Source organism: Agelaius phoeniceus, chromosome 28, assembly GCF_051311805.1.
Source record: "Agelaius phoeniceus isolate bAgePho1 chromosome 28, bAgePho1.hap1, whole genome shotgun sequence".
NCBI lineage: Eukaryota > Metazoa > Chordata > Aves > Passeriformes > Icteridae > Agelaius > Agelaius phoeniceus.
This window is the reverse complement of record NC_135292.1, coordinates 6,270,679-6,295,289: the sequence shown is the minus strand read 5'-3', so window position 1 is coordinate 6,295,289 and position 24,611 is coordinate 6,270,679. Positions and strand designations below refer to the sequence as shown.

The 24,611-nt window shown below is 49.1% G+C and overlaps 1 pseudogene; it reads left to right on the top strand.

The window, feature by feature from the left end:
- Positions 1 to 24,611, top strand: part of LOC143696049 (uncharacterized) — a 79,555-nt pseudogene that overhangs the window by 9,639 nt on the left and 45,305 nt on the right.

The window sequence follows — 24,611 nt, the reverse complement described above, 5'->3', positions numbered from 1 at the left end:
TAACCCAAACAATCCAAAAACCAATATCAAAATAAAACCACCTGCACACAATTAATGTTTTAAAAATAATTTTAATTTTTCAAGAGTACTTAAGGATGTTATTAAAGTTTAATTGTTTGGTTGAAATGTCTGAGAAATTGTACTGGTATTTGGTTTTGTGTTTAGTATATTTGTAATATGAATTGTTTAACTAAGAGGTGTTAGATTGCATGGTAGTTTCTTTAGATAATTTTATCTAAAGTACATTAGTCATCGAGTTAAAATTTTCAAAAGGTATTTCTTGATACATAATTTGTTTATTTATATGCATTGGTAATATTATAGTAATAGTTATTGTTGGTTTGAGTTGAATCATTGTTGGAGTTGAATCATTGTAAAGAAGAGTTGAGATTTTTATATTTCATTTTTATTATAATTTATTTAATTTCAATTATTATTTCTTTGTTTATAGTTTTATTGCAATTTGTTGAGGGGATAGGAAGGAAGTTCAAGGGCAGGAACATTTTTTCCTGGCTGGGAACTGGAATTCCAGACCCTGGGAGTGTGTGCAGGACGCCCCAGACTGGGATCAAAGATGGGCTGGGATCAAATATGGGCTGGGATCACCTGGACTGGGATCACATGGATGGGGATCCTGTGAATCAGAACCCTCCAGACCAGGATACCTGGAGTGGGATCAAATATGGACTGGGACTGTATGGACTGGGACTGTATGGACTGGGACCATATGGATCAGGACCACACAGACTGGGATCAAATATGGGCTGGGACTGTTTTTTAAAGTAACTTTGTTCTATAGTTTTTATTTCTGTTGTTAATTAAGCTCAGTGAAATAGCTGCTTGTGTTAAACTGCCTGCTTGGATGGGATAACATCCAATGCACCGAGGACACCTGTACAGATCTGCCAACTATCAGCACTCCCCGTCTGAAGGCAGAGTGCACCAAGGCCCAAAAACTGGAGGTGATAAAGAGAATGGACTAAAACCACAGCCAAGGAATCTGCATGCTCTAAAAAGGCAGATCCAGGGCAGAGCCATGCTAAACAGTTCTTGGAAGATGTAAACTGGGTGCATGTTGGCACTCAGCCAGGAGCACCCTGTTACCTTCAGGGATCCCCTGAAATACCTTTCCCCTTACATCAGCCTGGTGCATATTCACAGACCCTCATGCACAGCAACTGGGAAGGGTTTAACACTTTACTGGGTATATTAGTGTTCAGAAACACATAATCACCAGAATGATTCTATGCAGGTGCTTTTATTGAAGAGCTCTGGGTGTCAGGGGTACCAACCCAAATCTGACTCCAACATGGGTTTGGGATGAACATGTTTTTATATTCTATCCTTATATAACTTTCATGTTAATGATTAAACTTCAATTGTTCTATTGTATACATAGATTTCAGCCAAGCATGGGCTCCTTGTGGCCCCCCTCAAACTTCTAACATAGTTTCTCATGATTCTTCTTATGATTAAACAATAATTATATTTAATTACTAAACAATCATCACATCTAACAATTATATCATTTATCATGTTCTGCTTACGCAGGTGCGATTTCACATGATCTGGCAAGCACAAAGCCTAACATTTTCAGAGTCTATTTTTGACATTTTTCCAGGGCCCCACTATCATTCTCCCCCCTTTGAAAGCATTTTCACTTCACTATAGGTGTAAATGTTTTCACTTGATACAGTCCTTTATTTCTCAATTTATTCTTGACGTTCTTCAAGTCCATGGTTGATGTAAACGTTGTCGTGGATGCTGTCACGCACTGGAGAACCAGAAGATGGTGGGCGTGGATCTCGTGTCAGTGCCTTTATTATCTTCTGGTTCCAGGATGTTTTCTTCTGTATCTCTCCTTTTAAGATGCTGTAACTAACCAAATTGCTAAGAATACAATTAGTAAGATCATCACAGTCTCAATGACAGATTTAATCCATGAACTCACATTCCACCCTAACCCTTTAAAGATTTTGCCTAGCCAGGTCGTAGTCAAATCCTTTTGCTCTTCTTGTGCTTCATGCTCTCTTTGTTTCAACTGATTGATGTCATATTCTACATCTGCAGTTACATTTGGGATGTGAACGCAGCAGTGACCAACCCGTCCCTTTAAAAATCCACATACTCCATGCTCTTTCAGGAGTAACAAATCTAAGGCTAATCGATTTTGTAAAGTCATTTTTGTGCTGGCTTGTAATTGTACATTTAATTCTTTAAATCCTTCCCGGGTGACTCTTGCCAGTCTATCCACCTGACCTGTAAGTTTGTACAGCATCTCCCTACTCTGATAGTTTGCTGTAGGACCAAGCAAAGACTCTTGGGCCCACCCAAATTTCACTCCACCAGAGGGTTCTTGCCAAGTGTCATCTGGATTTTCATTGTCTAGAACTTCTCGTCTTGCTCTTATCTGCACAAGTTCATGTTTTCCGTTAAATGGGGACTTTTTCCAAGGTTGGTTTTTCCAACATAAGGTTGGGAGGCCTAAAGTAATTTCCTTTACTTTCCCATCTACAGGCAGATGTGTTGTCCAGGTGCCATCGCTTGCCGCCCATACAAATTGTCCTGGACCTCGGACTGTACTCCTGGTACATCCTACAGCTGCTTTATAATTCCCTCTGCCTTGTTTATGTTTGATCCCTCTGCAAGCACAGCCAGTTTGTAGGGCTATTGCCAGGGGTGGCATCTGCTTTATCTCTGCATCATCAGAAGTGCAGTCATAAGTTTTATTACATGCCCACCAACTTACTTGGTCTGCCCTCGTTCTGCTACTGGTGGCAGTGTTTGTTACTGCTGGATCTGTTTCATTCTCGGAGCCTTCCCACTTAATGCACCAAGGGGTGTTTGCCATACATTGGAATCTTTGAAGGATACTCACAGACCACGCACTGTCCCAAGGCTCTGTCTGACCTTTCTGATCCTTGGCCTCACACTTCCATACCAGACTGGTTTCTGTAACATTTTCTATAATCTTTTTATAGTGTGGCAAATAGCATTGCCATTGTGTGATGCCTGCTGATTCTCCCATAGGGGTTCCTAGTGTGCCATCACTTAGAATACAGTCTTTCTGGCCCATGGGTCTCATCCATGTTCCTATTTTCTCCCAAGTTTCCTTGATTACTTGCCTCGATTCGGGTACCTGTTTGCATGCAATTGTTTTGTTCTTTTGTATTTCAGGTAGTTTTGCTGTTATGATTCCCCAATTTACTGGATCTCCTGCTGCCCTTTGGTATTGGTATACAGGCAGTTATTCTACAGGTGTTTTGCATTTTGGCAAAGGCTTTGACTAATCCAATCATTACATTCTCAGCCCAAACTGCATTAGAAACCTTTATCCCCTGTGTTTCTGCTTGTACCTCTCTCTTCATTCTAGAATGAAGAGTGTTTAGTTGATCATTTTGCATTCCACATCCCAAAGACATTAATGACCATAACATTGGCACAATTACTGATAGCATTCTCAAAGTAATTAAGCACATCTTATCTGCAGCCTTGTTGGTTCCACAGTTTACACAGGCCGTGATCCAGGATGGATTTTCTTCACTCGGGTGTAGTGAATCCAGGGGTCCACGCCGGCTACTTTGGCTGCTGTAAAGGTGGTCAGCAGTACCTGGTGGGGCCCACTCCACTTTTCTTTCAGCGGTTCTTCGTTCCAGTTCTTGATGTACACCTCGTCTCCTGGATATATGTTATGAACTGGGCTCTCGAGAGTCAGCGGTCTATTCCACACGAGGATGCTCCGGAGCCGAGCTAAAGTTTTCCCGAGAGACAGAACATAATTATACACTTCCTGCTTTCCTGTGACGTGCACATTAGGGTTAGGCTCAGGAGATTCATATGGTTTCCCATGCAATATCTCATAAGGACTGACTGACATCCCACTCCTAGGCTTTATCCCAATCCTCAACAGTGCTATTGGCAAAGCCTGGGGCCACTGCAATTTGGCTTCTTGGCATATTTTACTGATTTGCCTCTCTAGTGTCTGATTCATCCTCTCTACCTGTCCACTCGACTGGGGTCTCCACGGTGTGTGGAGGTCCCAAGTTATCCCCAGCAATCTACTTACCTCTCTTACTACTGTAGCTATGAAATGGGGCCCCCTATCTGATGATACCCTCGGGGCACCCCGAACCTGGGAATAATCTCCTGTAGTAACCACTTTACTGTTTCCTTTGCTTGGTTGGTGCGACAGGGAAGGGCTTCTGGCCACCCAGAGAATGTGTCAACCCCCACTAACAGGTATTTGTATCCTCGAGTTCTTGGCAAGTCTACAAAATCTACCTGCCAATAGTCTCCTGGCTCTATTCCTATCCGAATTCTTCCTAGCTGTGCCTGTCGCCTAGCCACTGGGTTGTTTTTCAAGCAGATATCACATTTTGACATTACTGATTTTGCCATTGTTAACATCCGCACCGAAATTAAACTCTGCTTTAGCAATTTTACCAATGCCTCTGCTCCCCAGTGACATTCGTTATGTTTAATTTGTAGAACTTCTCTCATTATCAAGGGGGTACCACTATCTGTCCTTGTGCAGTCACATACCATCCCTCTGAATTCTTTTGTGCATTTAGCAAACGTGCCAGTCTCTCATCTTCTACTGAATATTTTGGTTCTGGAGGCAAATTGAATTGGGATACATTAAGCTTTAAAGGTATCAATGCCATTGTTGTTTGCACCTCTCGAGCAACCTGTCGGGCTGCCCAGTCTGCCTTTCGAATTCCCTCACAGATTTTGGAGTTTCCTGATTGCTGTGCTTTACAGTGTATGATTGCCACTTGTTCAGGTTTTTGTACTGCCTTTATCAATTGCAGGACTGCATCCTGATGTTTAATGTGCATACCCAGAGAAGGACAATAGTCCTCTTTCTTTCCACAGTGCTCTGTGTACATGCACCACTCCAAAAGCACATTTTGAGTCAGTCCAGATATTTACCCTTTTCCCTTCACTTAATTCTAGTGCCCTGGTTAAAGCAACCAGTTCTGCCTTCTGGGCAGATGTATTTGGTGGTAATGCCTTTGCCTCCACTGCTGTACTGACTGTTGTTACCGCATACCCAGCGTATCTGGTTCCGTTTTCCACGAAGCTGCTCCCATCTGTAAACAGCTCCCACTCTGGCTGCTCTAGTGGGACGTCTTTCAGGTCTTCTCTTGCTGAGTAGGTGTACTCTATTACCTCCACACAGTCATGCTCTAATGGGCCTTCTTCAGTTGTGGTACCCGGGAACAAAGCTGGATTCAAAAGGTTAGTTGTTTTTAATGTGACATCATCCTGCTCAGTCAGGACTACCTGGAATTTCATCATCCTGCTTGGGGGTAGCCAATGGCCCCCTTCTGCTCTAAGACAGTGGTTACCATGTGTGGTACATTGACATCTATGTGCCTTCCCATCGTGAGCTTCCTGGCTTCTTGTATCAGCATCACAGTGGCTGCGACTGCCCGCAGACATGGAGGCCACCCGGCACTTATGCTGTCAAGTTGTTTGGAAAAGTAGCCCAGCGGCCTTTTCCAGCTTCCCAGACCTTGGGTCAGGACTCCTAGTGCTAGGCGCAGCCTTTCGTGGACAAACAGCTGAAAATCTTTAGACAGATCAGGTAACCCTAATGCTGGAGCAGTTGTCAGTGCTTCCTTTAATTTTAGGAAGGCTTCTTTCTGTGGCTTGCCCCAGGTGAATGGCTGCATCTTCTGAGCTTCACACAGGGGTTTCGCAATCAGTCCATAGTCCATGATCCACAGGCGACACCATCCTGCCATCCCGAGGAAGACTCGCAGCTCATGTAGATTCTGGGGCTCTGGAATAGCACAAATAGCTTGGATACGGTTAGTGCCTAGTTTTCATTTGCCCTTGTGAAATTTCACATCCCAGGAGATCACAGTCTGTTGGGCAATTTGTGCCTTTCCTCTGGATATTTATAACCTCCCATTCCCAGTAAATTTAAAATCTCAATGGTTACCTTTATACAGGTTGCTTTTCTTCTGTAGCTATGAGTATATCATCAACATACTGCAACAACAGGTATTGGTCTCTTGGAACTTGGCCATTCTCGGTCCAAATCTCCAGCTCCTTTGCCAGTTGGTTTCCAAATAGGGTCGGCGAGTTCTTATATCGTGTCCAGGTGAGTTGGGTCTTTCTCCCATTCCCTGGGTTTTCCCACTCACAGGCAAACAGTTTCCTACTTTCTTTGTCAAGGGGGGATGCAGAAAAAGGCATCTTTTAAATCAATTTCAGTAAACCACTTATATATCTCCTTTACGGATGTTAGCAATGTGTAAGGATTTGTTACCACTGGAGAAATGTCCTTTGTGATTTTATTTATTGCTCCCAAATCCTGCACTAATCTATATTCACCATCTGGCTTCTTTATTTGGAATATTGGTGTATTAAATTCTGGTTCACATTCTTCTAAAATTCGGTATTTCAAGAATTTCTCAATAATCTTTACTTATTCCTTGCCGTGCTTCTGGTGTTATGGAATAGTGTTTGACTTGTACAGCCCTCGCCCCTTCTTTTAACTCTACATGCACTGGTTGTGCCAATTTAGATTTCCCTGGTGTATCTGTCTCCCATACAGAGGGAATCACTGCATCTCCTACCTCCCTAGGGATAGAGGGAACAGGTTTTTCTTTGATCATTAATATCTGTCCCGTCTTTGATTCAGGTATTTTCATTATAAGCTCCCCATTTTCAAAGGTTATTACCGCATCAAGTTTTGCTAGCAAATCTCTCCCTAAAAGCGGAATTGGACACTCAGGTACGTATAGGAATTCGTGTGTTATAACTTTGTTCCCAAAACACAAATCTAGGGGTTGCAAGAATGGCCGCTTTTCCTCTTTCCCTGTAGCACCGACTATTGTTGTTTCCTTGTCCCAAATTTGTCCTTTCAGATCATTCAATACCGAGTAAGTAGCTCCTGTATCTATTAGAAATTTGACCTCTTTATGTCCTAATTGTATATTTATAACAGGTTCCTTAACTTGTTCTACTGGCTCTGTGTCTAGTCAGCTGGTATACTCCCCCAAAACCATCCCCTTGGTAACCTGCTGGCACTGATTGCCCTGGTGAAACTGGTTGTTCAAGTCTGGACATTGTCTTTTCCTGCCGAACTTCATATAGTTTAGACCAATTTATAGTTTTGGGCACAGCATTCTGAACTCCTATTTGGATCCACTCTTGATATTTCCGTAGTCTCCCCACATCGCAAAATAAATTAGGGTCCCAATTTGGATCCTCAGTTGGGAAATTCTCATCTAAATTCCCTGTTATGAGTCCGTTTCTGATGTCCTCTCTTACCCTTTCTTTGGCTGCCTTAAGTACCATCTCTCAGTGGTATCCATCAAAGTATCTAATATTAATATATTAGATATATTAACATGCTATATATAGATATATATTAGATATATTAATATTATATATATATATATATATATATATACATATTATTGTATGTCTTCCCAGTCAGGATTTTGAGTTTTTATAACCATTTTTAATACTCATGCCATTTTATCAGGATTTTCTCAATGAATTCTGGCTGATTGTTTCCAAATAACTAAATCTGCAGGAGAGAAAGGCACTTTTATAAATACTGGCCCTTCCACTCCTACACTTTGTCGCAAGTGGGCAATTACAGTCCGTTTTTGTCTGCCTATGTCTTTTCTATCCATAACTGGGGCAAGGTTAGACCGACTCCTGGTTCTGGGGGCTACCCCATCATTGATTCTCTCTCTCTCCTTCCTGCCACAGTTAGGTTTTGCTCATCTTCTGAGGAAGAGAGATCAGGTGACGATGGGAGAGGAGAATAAAGAGGGAAGAGTGCACTAGACGAGACAGGTTCAGGACTAGGTCGGGTAGGAGCAGGCAGTGGGATAGGGACAGATGGAACAGGTGGGATAGGGTTAGGTTCTCTTGTTCCTATTGGAGCTACCTGTAAATCAATATCTGTATAATTTTCCCTACTCAGGCTTTCTTTCAATGCCAAGTTCCAAACAACGTTCCTCACAAACCCCGCACTTATTGCTTGCAGATGTTTTAATCATCATTAATCCACATTCATCCTGCCATTCTGGCTTTGCCCGTAAATAGAAAAACACATCAACATACGGAACCTCATCCCATTTTCCTTCTGGTTTACAAAATGACATTAACTGTGAAATAGTGTTATATTGCAGAGTCCCGTATTTTGGCCATTTTTCACTATTCTCCAAGGCATATCCTGGCCACCATGTATTACAATAATCAATCAACTTAGCTTTACGTAATTCTTCCCCAAAATTCCAGTTTCCAATGTGCTAATAAGCACCCCAAAGGAGAACTTTGCGGGATAGAGGTGTTGCCGCCCAAAATCCCTTTCAGTTTCTCCATTCCAAATATACCACAAATTGCCGAACCCGCAACGCTTTCGCGATTGTCTTATGGAACGGCGCCTGGGCTGGTACCAGCAGGAATTCCTTTAGCCCAACCAAGCGTAGCTTTCGCTGCGTCTCATTGGCAGGCACCCAAACCAAAGTAAAAAGCACCTTACCTTTCTCCCGGGGACGCTGCGAGCGGCAGAAGCGGTCGCGGCCGATCGAGCTCCCCGAGAATCCCTCGGTGCCGGCTGGAGCGCGGTCGAGTCGCGAAACTCGCTCAGCAGCACCCGCAGGGTCCCATCCGGGGTCGCCAAAATGTTAGCGTTCAGAAACACATAATCACATCAGCGATTATATGCGGTGCTTTTTATTCAAGAGCTCTGGGAATCGGGGAAGTTTCCACCCAAATCTGATTCCGACCACACATTCGAGGTGAACCTGTTTTATCCTCTATCATTACATAACTTTCATGTAATTATTAAACTTATATTGTTCTATTGTATGGACAGATTTCAGCTAAACATAGTCCCCTTTAAATTTCCAACACAGTTTCTCATGATTCTTCTTATGGTCATATAATAATTATATTTAATTACTAAACACTCACTACATCTAACAATTATATCTTTTATCATACTGCTTACGCATGTGCAGTGACCTGAGAAAACACAAAGCCCAATATTTGCAAAGACTATTTTTAACATTTTCCAGGGCTCCACTATAACTTTTATTTCTTGTGGGAAAAAACCCTCCATCTCAACCAGGCACTCATGGCCAAAACTGGGCAACTGCCTCTGGAATTCCCTATATCCAAGGATAGCTCCCAGACAAAAGCTGCCAGGACTGACAAGTCTGGCTGGCCTTGGCTTCCTGAGGGCTGGCCCTCATCTGCCTCTGAAACACTGGGGCTGGGTGCTTTCCTTCCTTATGAAAAGAGCTCTTCTTCCTGTCCAGGCACCCACAGCCAAAAATGAGATTGCAGCTCCAAAATGCCCAATGTCCAAGGAAAGCCCCTAGACAAAAGGTGCCAGGAGAGACAGGGCTGGCTGGCTTGGCCTGAGGGTGGCCACCTCTCATCTTCTTCCTAAACACTTGGACTTTGTGCTTTACTTTCCTATGGGCAAAAACACCCATCCTGACCATGGCCAAAACTGGGATTCCACCTCCAAAACTCTGTACATCCAAGGATTGCTCCCAGGTGAAAGCTGCCAGGACAGACAGGTCTGGCTGCCCTTGGGCTCCTGGGGGTGCCTCTCCCCTGCTGTCCAAACACTGGGGCTGGGTGCTTTCCTTCCTATGGAAAAGAACCGTCCTTCTTATCCATGCAGAAACGGCCGAAATTGGGGTTCCACCTCCCAAATTCCCAATATCCAAGGGTTGCTTTCAGACAAAAGCTGCCAGGACAGAGAGGTCTGGCTGGCCTTGGCCTCTGATGGCCGCCTTTCATCTGCCCCTGAGACACCACCGGTGTTCTGTGCTTTCCTTCCTATGGAAAAGAACCATCCTTCTCCTCCAGTGTCCATGTCTGAAATTGGGATTCCACCTCTGAAATTCTCAATATCCAAGGGTTACTCCCAGGCAAAATCTGCCAGTACCATCAAGGCTGCCTGGCTTGGGCCTCTGGTGGCTGCGCCTGCAACAGTGGGGCTGGGTTCTTTCCTTCCCATGGAGATCCCTGGGACACTGTGGGGACCTCATGGAACCAAGGGGATCATTGTGGCCCCACTGGAGCCCATGGAACCAAGGGGATCATTGTGGCACCACTGGAGCCCAGGGAACCAAGGGGCCATGGTGACACAGAGGGGCTCCATGGACCCAGAGACCATTGTGGCTCTGTGGGGCCTGATGGAACCATGGAGACCATTCCAACCTTCAGGGCCTCGTGTCACCAAGGGGGCATTATGACACCTCAGGGCCCCAGGGAAGCAAGGGACCATTGGGACCCTGTGGGACCCCATGGAACCCAGGGATCATGGAACAGCTCTGGCTGGCTTGGCCTCCCAGGGCCCACCTGACAGCTCTGGCTGATCTTGGCATGTCAAGGGCTGCCTCTCATCAGCTCCTGGAGCACTGGGGCTCTGTGCTTTCCTTGCTATGGAAAAGAGCTGTCTGACTTTCCAGATGCCCATTGCCAAAACGGGTGCCCTCCCTAAAATAATTTCCTCTAGCAAGGGTATCTCACAAAACAAAACCTGCCAGCTCTGGCTGGCCTTGGCCTCTGGTGGTCACCTCTCATCTGCCCCTGAAACACTGGGGCTCTGTTCCTTCATTCCTATGGAAAAGAACCAGCCTTCTTGTCCAGGGACCATGGCCAAAATTAGAATTTGGCCTCCCAAATTCTGTATATCCAAGGATTGCTCCCAGACAAAAGTAGCCAGGACAGACAGGTCGGGCTGGCCCTGTCCTCTGGTGATTTCTTTAGACTCTGAGCTGAATGTTTTCATTTGGAAACACCTTGGAGAGGGCCCAGAGATGTCCCAAGGAGGGGTTTGGAGGCCTTGGGCCCATGAGCACTGTATAGGGACAAAGGAGCTCTGTGCTCAGTGGGTTGGAGCCTGAGGACAGTGGAGCAGAGCCATGAGAGTGTTTAAAGAGCGATTTCAGGGCTGGTGGATCCTTTTGACATAGTGGAAAACAGCCAGAGAGAGAAAGAATCAACGCCAAGGGCAGCTGGGGAGGCCCAGAGTGGCATGAGGAGAAAGGAATTTCCCTGTCAGGGCAGGGCTGTGGTGCAGCACGTCCCCAGCAGGAGCCTGGAGCAGCCCCAGGCTTTGTGTGGGCAGGCAGGGGCAGGCAGGAGGCAGAGCTGTCAGCAAAGGAAGGGCCCAGCCAGGTGGGGCAGCTGGGGAGGCCCAGAGTGGCATGAGGAGAAAGGAATTTCCCTGTCAGGGCAGGGCTGTGGTGCAGCACGTCGCCAGCAGGAGCCTGGAGCAGCCCCAGGCTTTGTGTGGGCAGGCAGGGGCAGGCAGGAGGCAGAGCTGTCAGCAAAGGAAGGGCCCAGCCAGGTGGGGCAGCCGGGGGATGCCGAGAGCCTGCAGGGACAGAGGCCAGGGCAGGGACACCGTGGGACAGCCTGGGCTGCACAGGGCACAGGGATGGGCAGCAGCTGCAAGACAGCCCTGACAGAGCCAGCTTGGGCAGCACTTTGGCCATGGCTGCTGGGCCTGGGCCTGAGCCAGGAGGGGACAAGTGACCCTTGCAGGCCTGGGGCCTCATTGCCTCCTTGTCCCTGCTCAGCAGCCTGGCAGGGGCCGCCCCACGCTCCAGCCCTTGGCATTGCCCATCCCCACATGCCAGGGCCCATCCCGGGAAGAGCCCTGAGCAAGGAGGGAGGGACAGGATCTGCCTGGCCAGGCCCTGGGGCTCAGGCCTTGGCCCTTTACATTCCTGAAACAAATCCAGGTTTGCTCAGCACCAGAGACACCTTTGCCTTGTTTGTCCCCAGCTGCCATCAGTGCCTCCAGTGTTCTGCTCTCCCTGGAACCCGGGGACACTTTCTCAGTGCTGTCCCTCACAGGGATCTCTTTAAAGTACAAGAAACTTCAGTATTTCAATCTCACTGTGAGCTCTTGAGAAGTCTTTGAACCCACTCTGAGGGACTGGGTGTGATGCAAAGAGCAGCAAAGGCCCAGAGGGTGATTAAAGTCCTTGTGCTGTGTCTGTGCTGCTGAGCTGGGCCGGGCTCCTGGCCCAGAGGCAGCTCCTGGCAAGGGCAGCAGAGCTGCAGAGAGACAGCTCTGGCCAGGAGCAGCTCCTGTGCACAGCTCAGCAGGGCTGGGGCACTGCCAGGGCCCCTCAGGGACACGAGCAGGGCACAGACAGAGCTCACAGGGGCTCAGCACTGGCCGGGGCTGTGGGATGTCCCCGCGTGGGCTGTGTCACAGCAGCACCTCTGGGGCTGTGTCCCAGAGCCACAGAGCAGCTGGGATGGCAGCAAGGGGCTGTGTGACAGCACAGAGTGGGCTGTGTGACAGCACTGAGGGGGTTGTGACATCACAGAGCTAGCTGTGACATCACAGAAGGCGGCTCTGTGACATCACAATGTGGGTTGTGACACAGAGTGACAGAGCAGCTGTGAGATGTCACAGAGAAGGCTGTGACATCACAAATCTGCTGTGTGACATCACATAGCAGTGGAATGACATCATATGGAGGTTGTGTGACATAACAGAGCTGTTGTGTGGCATCACAGGTGGCAGTGTGACATCACAATGGCTTTGTGACATCACATGGGTTCCGTTACATCACAGGGACAGTGTGACATCACAGGGTCACTGTGACATCACAGATGGCAGTGTGACATCACAAGGGGCAGTGTGACATCACAGGGGCAGTGTGACATCACAGGGACTGTGTGACATCACAGGCAGCATTGTGACATCACGGGGGTTGTGTGACATCACGAGGGCAGTGTGACATCCCGGGGGCTGTGTGAGGTCCCTGGGGAGGTCACTCTGCCCCGGCCCCCTCACAGCTCCCCCCAGAGCAGTCCAACCCTGCTCGTGCACAGCGGGGTCCCCTGTCCCCCCGAGTCCCCCGGCCCCGCAGCCTCCCCCAGAGGATGTTCCACGAGATCGACCCCAGAGCCTGACACGGGGACGGGGGGCCAGGGCCCTGGGGGTGGCACAGGGGGACAGGGACCCCCCCCGGCAGCGTCCCCGTGTCCCCATGGCCAGAGCCTGGGCCAGGGCTCCTTCACCCTGTTATAGATAAATATCATAATATTGGCTTTTTGCAAATATTGAAATGGATTTTATATGTGTGGTGTTAAAATAACTTGGTTCTAAAGATGTAGTTTTTATTTCTGTTGTTAATTGAGCTTAGACATAGTAGTGAAATAGCTGATAGAAGTGTGCTTGTGTTAAACTGCCTGCTTGGATGGGATAACATCCAATGCACCCAGGATGAGGACACCTGTACAGATCTGCCAACTATCAGCACTCCCCATCTGAAGGCAGAGTGTAGCAAGGCCCAAAAACTGGAGGTGATAAAGAGAAGTAGCCAAAACCACAGCCAAGAAACACACATGCTCTGAAAAGGCAGACCCAAGGAGGGGCCATGTAAAATCATTCCTGGAATATGTAAAGTAGTTTATGGATATGCATGAGGGTCTATGAATATGCACCAGGCTGATGTAAGGGGAAAGGTATTTCAGGGGATCCCCAAAGGTAACAGGGTGCTCCTGGCTGAGTGCCAAGATGCACCCGGCCGTAATAACCTTTGTTCCATGGTCCTGGTCTCCCATTGTCCCTTATTAAACTTTGTACATTTTCACAGGAGAGTGAACGTGTTTTTCACAGATGGAATCTCAAGGAAACAAGGGTCAGTTGTTAAGCCAAGGCTCTGCTTTGACCAAGTGGGGCCTCATGGGACACAGGTGCCACTGGGACATTGCCAGGCCTGGTAGGAACAAGGCTCCATTATTGCACAGTGTTACAGATGAGTAATGTCATAGTTGGGTCTCACAGTGAGGAGATAGATCCTATGTGTGTGTTAAGATGTGTAGTGATGTTATTGTCATCTGTCCCCCATAGTCCTCTTTCCCCTGCCCTTGTAATGGCCTTGGTGGTTGGGGCATTTGGGGAGGGCAGGTTTGTCACTGGAAGGCAGGCATGGCAACACCTGCTCTCCAGTCAGGTTGCAAGAAAGCATTCTCCACCAATGGACGGCCACAAAGAGTTACCTGACAGACTTTGGGTGGGGCTAGGATTACCTGATGCAACACCAAAAGTCTAAAAGGAGGAGCAGCCAATTTGTGAAGGAGCCACGTGGCTGATAGCCACGGGGTGGGGAAGGGCTCCCAGTGCTGTGATTTCTCCTGTTTCAGTCCTTTGTTGTCATTTTTTTCAAGGTTGAATCACCCTTAAAATTTTAAAAGTAGCGGTCATTTCTCACAGACAGCAAGGCCTCAGGGCGCCCAGGAGAGCGGCGTGACAATGACACCTTGGGGAACCAAGTGTCACCTGCAAACACAACGGGGCCTCATGGAAGCCAGGGGCCACTTGGATATTGCCAGGGCAGGTGGAACTCAGTGTCCATTGTGACACAGCACAGCCTCGTGGAACTCAGCAGAGCATTGGGACAGCCTGGAATCTCATGGAGCCAAGGCTCTGCTTTGGCAAAGTGGGGCCCACAGGACACAGGTGCCACTGGGACATTGCCAGCTCTTGTGGAACCCAGTGTCCACTGTGACACAGCAGAACCTCATGGAAACATGGGGGCCACTGTGACGCAATGGAATCCCATGGAAGCAAGTGTCAGTTGTGAACGCAGCAGGGCCTCACAGAACCCAGGGGCAACGGGGACCGTGCTGTGGCTCGTGGGAGCAAGGGGCCATTGTGACCCAGCGGGGCCTCCTGGAACCCAGGAGAACATTGTGGGCCCATGGATCCTCATAGAAGCACGGCCCCATTGTGACAAAGTGCAGCATCACAATGGTCTCCTGGGTTCCATGAGTCCTCGCTGTGTTTAGAATTGACACTTGGTTCCCCAAGATTCCATGGCTGCATCCCTCTGCTCTCCTGTGATTTGAGGCTGTGCTGTGTCACAATGGACACTTGCTTCCTCCAAGGCTGGAGATGTCCCAGTGGCACTGGGCTTCCATGAGGCCGCGCTTTGTCACAATGGGGCCTTGCTTCCATGAGATTCCATTGTCCCACAATGGTCTCCTGGGTGCCACAAGGCCTGCCTTTGTCACAGTGGAACCTTGCTTGCACCAGCCCTGGCAATGTCCCAGTGGCACAGGGGTTCCATGAGACCCTGCCGTGTCACAATGGGCCCTTGGTTCCATCAGGTTCCATTGTGTCCCAGGGCTCTCCTAGGTCCCATGAGGCCTTGGTCTGACACAGTGGTGTCTTGTTCCTACCAGGCCTGACAATGTCCCAGTGGCACCTGTGTCCCATGAGGCCCCACTTGATCAAAGCAGAGCCTTGCTCCCATGAGATTCCCCTGTGTCACAATGTTCTGCTTGGTTTCATGAGAACCTGATGTGTTGACAATTGATCCTTGGACCCTAGAGATTCCATTGCATCACGGCTGTGTCCTTGGTTCCATGAGGCCCAGCTTTGTCACAACTGGACCTTGGTTCCATGAGATTCCATTGCATCACAGCGGTGTCCTTGGTTCCATGAGGCCCTGCTGGGTCACAGTGCAGCCTTTGTGCCATTCATTTCCATGGTGCCACAATGGTCTCCATCATTCCATGAGGCCACGCAGCAAAAGAGTGGACCCTTGAATCCATGAGTTCCCATTCCATCAGGATGATCTCGTGCATTCCATGAGGCCCTGCTGTGTCACTAAGGAGCCTTTGTTCCATGTGTTCCCTTTGGGACACCATGGTCTCCAGTGCTCCATGAGGCTGAGCCGTGAAACTCTGGGCTCTTGGTTCCATGAGATCCCACCACGGTGTCACCATGGTCTCCTGGGTGCTCTAACAATTCACACTTGGTTCCATGAGATCCCACCACGGTGTCACCATGGTCTCCTGGGTCCTGTAACAATTCACACTTGGTTCCATGAGATTCCACCACAGTGTCACCATGGTCTCCTGGGTCCCATGAGGCCCCTCTCTGTGTCACAGTGTTTGCCGTGGTTTCCTGAGAAGCTGATGTGTTGACAGCTGACCCTTGGCTCCTTGAGATTCCATTGCATCCCAGAGGTGTCCTTGGTTTCATAAAGCCCAGGTTTGTCACAAGGGAGCCGTGGTTTCAGGATATTCCATGGTGCCACAAGGATCTCACCACTCTCTGAGGCTGCACCGTGAAACAGTGGACACCTGGTTCCATGAGATTCTGTGGGGTAATAGTCAATTCTTTTGCTTCTTTTCTGCCAAGGTCGGGATGAAATCCCAAGACAGCATTTCTTGTTTGGACTCAGGTGTTCATTAGCTCTTGTCTCTAGAACAGTCTCACAAGCTGTGAGTTCTGCAGCACTTCACTAACAAGGTGAAAATGGAGCCCTGTCTCTCTCTCTGCAAGGTCTTCTGAGGATAAACTGTCCAATTAAGAAATGACACCTAAATTATTTTTACTTTTAACCCAATAACCAATCACCCGTGCCCAACATAAGGGACGAGGAGGAGGAGGAGAAGGAGAAGGAGGAGAAGGAGAAGAAGGAGAAGAAGAAGAAGAAGAAGAAGAAGAAGAAGAAGAAGAAGAAGAAGAAGAAGAAGAAGAAGAAGAAGAAGAAGAAGAAGAAGAAGAAGGATCAGCCTCCTCCCTAAAACCTCCATCTTGCTTTATATATATTACTATATTCTAAAACCTTAAACTCCAAGTTGTCCACCATGTGATATTACACCCTTCTATTCAAACGCCACACCCATAATCCCAGCTCCATCATTCCATTTTGGAAGCCTTCTCCACAGCCTCAAGCCAAATGCAGTGTTCTCTTGGGGGTCAGTGTCTGTCAGCTCAGAAAGTCCAAAATTCTCAGCAGCCCGGGTTCCAACAGGTAACAATGTTCTCCTGTGTTCCAGTAGGTTCCATTGGGCCCGGCTCTGTCACCATGGACACCTGGTTCCATGGATTCCATGGGGTGACAATGTTCTCCAGTGTCACCATGGACACTGGGTTCCATGGGATTCCATGGGGTGACAATGTTCTCCAGTGTCACCATGGACACCTGGTTCCATGGGATTCCATGGGGTGACAATGTTCTCCAGTGTCACCATGGACACCTGGTTCCATGGATTCCATGGGGTGACAATGTTCTCCAGTGTCACCATGGACACCTGGTTCCATGGATTCCATGGGGTGACAATGTTCTCCAGTGTTCCATCAGGCCCGGCTCTGTCCCCATGGACACTCAGTTCCATGGGCAGTGTCCGTGTCCCAGTGGCACCTGTGTTCCATGGCACCCCTGTCTGACCAGGGACAGTTTGTTCCAGGACATTCCATGGAGTCCCAGCGGTCACTTGGGTTCCATGCAGGTGCCTGGGCAGCGGGAGCTCAGCCCAAATATCCTGGGGGTCCCTGGGCTGGTGTTTTTTTGGGGGAACCTTTGGATCTTGCAGGGCTCCAAAGCTGAGCCACGGATGCCCCTTGGGACAGAGTGGAGCATCATGGAAGCCAGGAGACCCTGATGGAGCCAGGAGAGCCTGATGGAAGCCAGGAGACCCTGATGGAGCCAGGAGACCCTGATGGAGCCAGGAGAGCCTGATGGAAGCCAGGAGACCCTGATGGGAGCCAGGAGACCCTGATGGAAGCCAGCAGACCCTGATGGAGCCAAGGCTGCAGCGGGACACAGAGGGACCTCACAGGAGCCAGGAGAGCGTTGTGAGGCTGTGGAACAATGGGGCACCGAGGTTTCACTGGGGCTTGGCAGAAGCTCCTGGAGACAAGGAAGCGCTGGGAGCCTCCGGAATCAGCGTCTGCAGGAGGATTTTCTGCTCCCTCCTGGGATGCTGGTGGACAATAAAGCCTGAGGCAGCCTCCCAAGGGTCCGGCTGTGCCACCAGCGGGGGCCACATCTGGGGGGACGCCCGGCCAGCCCTGGCCCTGCTGCTCCTCCTGGCCGGGCCTGGAGCTGCTGGGAGCCCGGGCTGGGGGAATCCTCAGGGCTGTGCAAGGAAAGGTTCAGCACAAGCAGCCCTGGAGCGAGATGTGCAGTGTGAAACACGCCAATCACTTGATTTTGAAATTGTAAAAGTTCATTAGTAATAAAATGGTTATAAAAATAGCAGTACAATAAGAGTAATAATAATTTGGACAATTTGAATTAGGACAATATGAGACAATAGAGAGAAAGGGTTATAGGGCGGCGCGAGCCCGAAAAAGGACACCCGTTAACAAAGGATTAAGCCTTAAAAACAACAGCCTGTTGCATATTCATACACTTCATCCAGGATGCATAAATTCCATTCAAACACAGGATTCTGTCTGGGCAGTGCCACCTTCTTCCTCCGAATCCTAACAGCGCCTTCGAGGTGGGAAGAAGTTCATTTCTTCTGATAAGAGGGCAAGAAATTCTTTTTCTCTGAAAGATTTAGGTGTCCTGTGGCTGCTATCTCACTGCAAGTCCTTTCTGTAAAAAAAGAATCCTACATAGCATCGTTTGTATTTTAACATTTTTTATAACCTAAAACTATATTTAACACAGTACTTAAGAGAATTAATACAGCATTACTTTCTAACAGCAGACATATAATATTCATTCTAATATTTGCGAAAAGCCAATCATAAAATACATGCATTTTTCACATGCAGGCAAAGCCAGCGAGGCAGCAGAGCAAGAGAGAGAGCAGAGCCAGCGACACAACAAACGCACCGAGAGCGAGAGAGCAAGTTTGAACAGAGCTTGCAAAGGGCAAAATCAGCTCAGACCAGGTTAGACTGAAGAACAAGGAGCACCAGGCATGGGCTGATGGTCCAGGTAAAAAGTTCCAGCGTGAGGAGGACGACAGAAGCCTTCATCAAAAGAGCACCAGAAGACTGAGGGCCGCCACAGGAGGAACGGACGCAGGCGCTGAAGCCACACACGGCTGTAAAACCGGGACACAGCTTTATGCAAATGTGAGTATGCTAATGAAGTGTTGTAATTGTGACTTTTAAAATGGAGCTGAAGGCTAAAGGAGACCGAGTGGGTTTTTGCTAGAGAGATCCCCCTCGCTCCCAGCGCTGGGTACACAAATCCCTGCTCTCTCTGACTGCAGAGTTTGATTTCCTCGCCCAGTTTGTCCCACTCCCCCTTTCCCTGCCCTCTCCTCCCCTCTCCCAGTCCCATTTATGGGATTTGGGGTCATTTATGGGATTGGGGGTCATTTATGGGATTGGGATCATTTGGGGCATTTGGAGTCATTTGGGGGATTTGGGTTCTTTGTGTGCCTTTGGGGTTATTTGGGGTTTTTTGGGGGGTTATTCAGGGTAAATTTGGGATAATTTGGGGTAACTTTTCACATTGTTGGGTTTTTAGGGCTGTGTGTGTCCGGGGTAATTCAGGGCCAATTCTGTGTGGGTTTGGGATCATTTTATGGGATTGGAGGGGATTTAAATGGATTTCAATAGGAATTTAGTAGGATTTTAATGGGATTTAATTGGATTTAATAGAAATTTAATAGGATTTAATGGGATCTTAATGGGATTTTATTGATTTTTAATGGAATTTGATGGGATTGTAATGGAGTTTTATGGGATTTTAATGAGATGTCATGGGATTTTAATAGGATTTTAATGGAATTTCATAGGATTTTAATGGTATTTAATGGGAATTGAGTGGAATTTAATGGGATTTTTATGGGATTTTAATGGGATTTGATGGGGGTTTCCCCCAGTCCACAGCATTGCCCCAGTCCACAGCTCCCTCCCACCTCAATTTGGGGGTCCCATCCCCTTCTTTCCCCCGCTCTCCCGCCCCTTCCCCATCGTTCCCCCAGTCCCCAATCCCCTCCCCCGTGCTTGGTTTTGGGGGTTCCAGGCCCCTCCTGCTCCCTTTGGGGGTCCCGACCCCCCTTTGGTTGAATTTGGGGCCCCCCCGCCCCCCTTCTCCCCGCGCCCCCCGCTCCCCCCGCGGCCGGGGGGGCTCCCAGCGCCCCCAGTGCCACCAGTGCGGCCCCAGCTGCCCCCGCACGCCCCATCCCCATCGCCGGGGTCACCGCCCCCCGCCCCAAATTCCGCTCCTGGACACTGAGAGTCACCAGCGACAAACGCTCTGATTGGCTGGGAATGGCCCCGCGCAGTCTCTGATTGGCCAGCGCTGTGAGAGGCGCTGGGTTCTGCCCGGCACCCGATGAGTCACAGCCGAGCCGGGCGCTGATTCGCTGGAAATCGCCGGGCGGGGCCAGTGCGCCGAGTGTCTGCCCGGCAACGGGATCGTCATCAGAGCCCCGCACTCTGATTGGCCAGGGTCTGTTTCGGGCTGGGGACGGGAGGAACTGGGCACCCCCAGGAGCCCCTCGGGTTTGGGGCTTTCGATCCCCCCTCGGCCCTCGGGGCGGCCCTGGGGCCCCCCCAACACCCCCAAAATGGGGAGGGTCCGCGGGGCCCTTTGGAACCCCCAGAAATGGGCGGGGAGCGGCAGGAGCCGCCCCAAAAAGGGATGGAAGGGTCCGGGCCGGGAATGGGGGAGGCTCTGGGGATGGCTCCGGCCCGGATCGGGGCGGGCTGGGATTGAGGGAGGCTCCGTTCAGCGGCCGGGGAGGGGCTGGGCCTGGGGAGGGCTCCGGGATTGTGGGGATGGGGCCATTCCGGGACTGCGGCGGGGCCTCTCCCTGGGGTTGGGGTCCGGCATTGCCTCAGGGACCCTCCCCGTTCCTGTTCCGCTTCCCGATCCCGTTCCCGATCCCGATCCCGCCGCTGGCTCCAGGGAATGTCCCTGATCTCAACCCCGACCCCACACCCGAGGTGAGGTCAAACATTGGGGTCAAACACCCCAAATCCTGGGGTCAACTCCCCCGGACCCCAAATCCTGGGGTTCAAACACTGGGGGGGGCCAAACACCCCCAGACCCAAACTCTGGGATCTCAACCTCCCCCCCTGCCCCTCAGCCCGAACCCCAAATTTTAGGCCTTAAACCCCCCAAATCCCAGATCCTGGGGTGTCAAACACTCTGCAATTTGCAAATGTTGGGGTTAAATCCCCCTGACCCCAAATCCTGGGGTTTGAAACATTTGGGGTGTCCAACACCCCCTGTTCCCAAAGTCTGGGGTCAAACACCCCCAAATCCCAAATCCTGAGGTGTCAAACACCCCCAACCCCAAATGTATGGGGTCTAAACCACCAATCCCCAGCTCCTGGGGTTTGAAACATCTGGGGTGTCCAACTGCCCTGATCCCAAAGTTTGGGGCTCAAACCCCCTGATCCCCAAATCCTGGGGAAGGAAACTCCCAAACCCCAAATCCTGGGAACAAAATCACCTAATCCCAAACCCAGGGGTGTCAAACATCCCCAGTTCCCAAAGTTTGGGGTCAAACATCCCTAAACCCCGAATTTTTGTATCACTCCCCCCGCCCCCCCCCCCCTTCAGTCCCAAAATTTGGGGACATTTGGGGTTTATTTGGGGCAGCTCCAGGTGCAATGTCTGCAGAGAGACCCTGGGTACAATGCTGGGAAAAGCCCCAAAAACCCCTCTGGAACCCCAAAACCCCTGGGGGCTGGGAAAGGGGATTTGGGGTGAAAGAAGAAGGATTTGGAATGCACAAAGAAGGATTTGGGATGGAGAGAGGGGATTTGGGTGGGAAACTGGGTCCCTTTTTGGGGCAGGAGATCTTCCTGGCGCTGCTCTGGGTGATGCTGAAGCCCTGCAGGGCCTCGTGGGCGGCGCCCGCCTGCACCTCGGGCTCCAAGTGCACCCAGGCGATGTCGCGGGGCCCGGGCACCAGGGCAGCTCCTGAACCCCGGGAACCTGGGCTGGGAACGGGGCCAGGAGAGCCCCAGACACCCGGGAGTGTTCCCCAGACACCCGGGAGTGTTCCCCAGGAACCCGGGAATGTTCCCCAGACACCCGGGAATGTTCCACAGGCACCCGGGAATGTTCCCCAGACACCTGGGAATATTCCCCCCCAAAAATCCAGAAATGTTCCCCCCCAAATGGAGAAATGTTCCCCAAAAAATCCAGAAATGTTCTCAAAAGAATGCCTGAAACGTTCCCCCAAAAATCCCGAAACATTCCCAAAGAAATCCAGAAATGTTCCTCCAACAATCCTGGAACATCCCAAAAAATGAGGAACTTTCCCCAGAAAATCCAGAAACATTCCTCCCCAAACATAAAAAACCAACCCCATTCCCCATGCAGAAACATTCCCATAAACTTCATAAACATTCCCAGAAATCCAGAAATCCCTCCCCAAAAAATCCAGAAGACCTCTGCAAAAAATTCAGAAATTCCTCCCTAAAAAATCCAGAAATTTCCACCAAAATTCAAGAAATTTCCTCCCTAAAAAATCGTCAATTTCCTCCCCCCCAAACCCTGCTCTTTCCCAAAAATGCAGACATTCCCCCAAAATCCCGATCCTTTCCCCAGACAATCCAGCCCCAAGCCCCCCTCACCCCTCTCGCCCCCCAAGCCCCAGAATCCCCCAATGCCCAAAGGGCCCGGAATGCCCGGGATGCCCGGGATGCCGGGATTGCCCCAGATCTCCCTGGGTGCAGAGCATGGGGAGCAGCAGCTCCTTGGGCTCCTCAGGGAGCGGGGCAGGAACAGGATGTGCTTCGGGGCTCTGCCCACAGCTGGGGAAACGGGAGAAAAACCCCAACAGCAGCAACAAATCTGCCCCAAACCTGCCCCAAGCAGGCCCCAAATCTGCCCAAAGTCACTCTGGATACACACCAAACCATCTGCCCAAAATCCCACCAAAATCCTCCATGCTTTGACCCAGGGCTGTCTCGTCATTTTTAATTCTTTTTCACAGTTCCAAGAAATGATATCTCAGCTTGGTGGGAAGCCTCCTCTAAACTGATGGCATTGTGACATCTACTCTCAGCAATCAGATGCAGCCCCAATGATTATTACAGAACCACTCCAACAGTTTGCTGGGTTTAAAGCATCTCTGTGCTGAGGGAATTTTGGAGGAGACAGCTCTTGCATGGTTCATTAGTCTGTCACCCCCAGACCTTTACTCCTCAGCGCTGTTCTCAAGAGCCTTGTTTTCAATGACGTTCAGGGAATTCTCTCCCACTTGGAGCTTGGGTGGCGGCCAGGCCTTGGCTCTGCCTGGACGGGAATTTGCCAACAGACCCAGATGTTTTCTGCATCAAAACTGGATTTGAGTTGCTTTGACTTGGCCATCTGACCCTCTAGACATGACAGTTGAACTCTTTTTAAAGGCAGCTTGGGAATTATTATCTGGAAATAATGATCCAAGTCCCCCCTGAATCGAGGTTTGTCAGCTGTTTGCAGACTCTGGGATGATGGTACATTATTGCAGAGATTGCTATTTACCTCATTCCACCTACGTTGTTAGCTTTGTCTGCTATTTGAAATGTTCCTGATTGTTGTATTCAAATTATTCCCAATTGCTGTAAGTTTCTTGTCCACTGCATGTATTATTTTACTGTGATGTTGCTTCATACTCATAACAAAAGACATGCATCTCATTCTTAAAAAACAAAAAAGAAGAGGAATGAGCACCTTAAGAACGTTCAAATAATGCAATATGAACATGAGACATTTGGACAAGGAATCATTTTGAATAATGCAATATTTACATGAGGAATTTGGAAACAAGATCATCCCATCTAAATCCCAATGGAGTGTACCACAGTGCAGCCTGATTGATTCATTCCCTTCAGGAGAAGATGTGCCTGTGTTTTATCACCAGCAGCTCAAAGCAGTCACCTGTTCATTCCATCAGATCCTGATCAGCTCTGAAGAAATGAGGCCCAGTGCAGAGAGAAATAACCTCATCACCTTGCAGCCTTTGTGGCCAGAGCAGGAGCAGGAGGAGGCCTGGCCAGACACGGCTGTGTCTGGGCACTGACAGAGGCAATTTGCCAGCAAAGCCTCCTGGCATCCTCATGGTACAGAGCTCCTACGAACCTTCTCCAGTTATTCCCTGTTCCAGCTGCCAGGGGACATTCAGTGGTGTCAAAGATCAACATTTCCAGCTCAAAGACTTTCTCACACTTCTCAACTCATTGGAAACAATGGCCATTTCTTTCCATTTCCCCAAGAGACATTGGACATTATTCTTTTGTCTTCTCATGCTGCAAAACCCTGTGTCGATGACTTGATGGAATTTGGTAAGTTTTGTGGATTGTAAGTGGTCTTTTATCCATCTTATCCCATATCTAACAGATAACCAGTGATAACCTTGATGAGATAATGCCCTGACAAGAGTGAGCTGTTTCAGCATCAGAACATAGGAGCCTTTTTTAAATGAACGAGAAGGGGGAGATGTCACAGGCAGGTGGGATAATGATAAAAGAAAGGCCTTATGAAATCAGGCCTTGTTCTGCCACATTAACAGCTGGCCTGCCATCTCTTCTGAGTGCAGCTAAGCAGTTACAAGTTCCCATGGGAAGCTCTTGTGAGAATGAGACTTTGTGAACAATCTGTTCTGAGGGTGAAAAACAAATGCACCTGCAACAACAAGGGGTGAGAATCAGTGAAGAGAACAGGTAAACAATACAACAGAGAGATTTGATGCACAAGTAAAATCTATTTTATTAACCAATATTAGAATAACCTGCAAGAAATCTATGAACTAACTAAAGTTGCACACGGGGTCTGTCAAACTGTGTAAAATGAGTTGTGTGAATAAAGAGTAAAGAGTTCTTCTCCAGCTCAGCTGTGTCCTCTGGGATTTGAGTTCCCTCCTTTTTGGGGCTTTGGGTT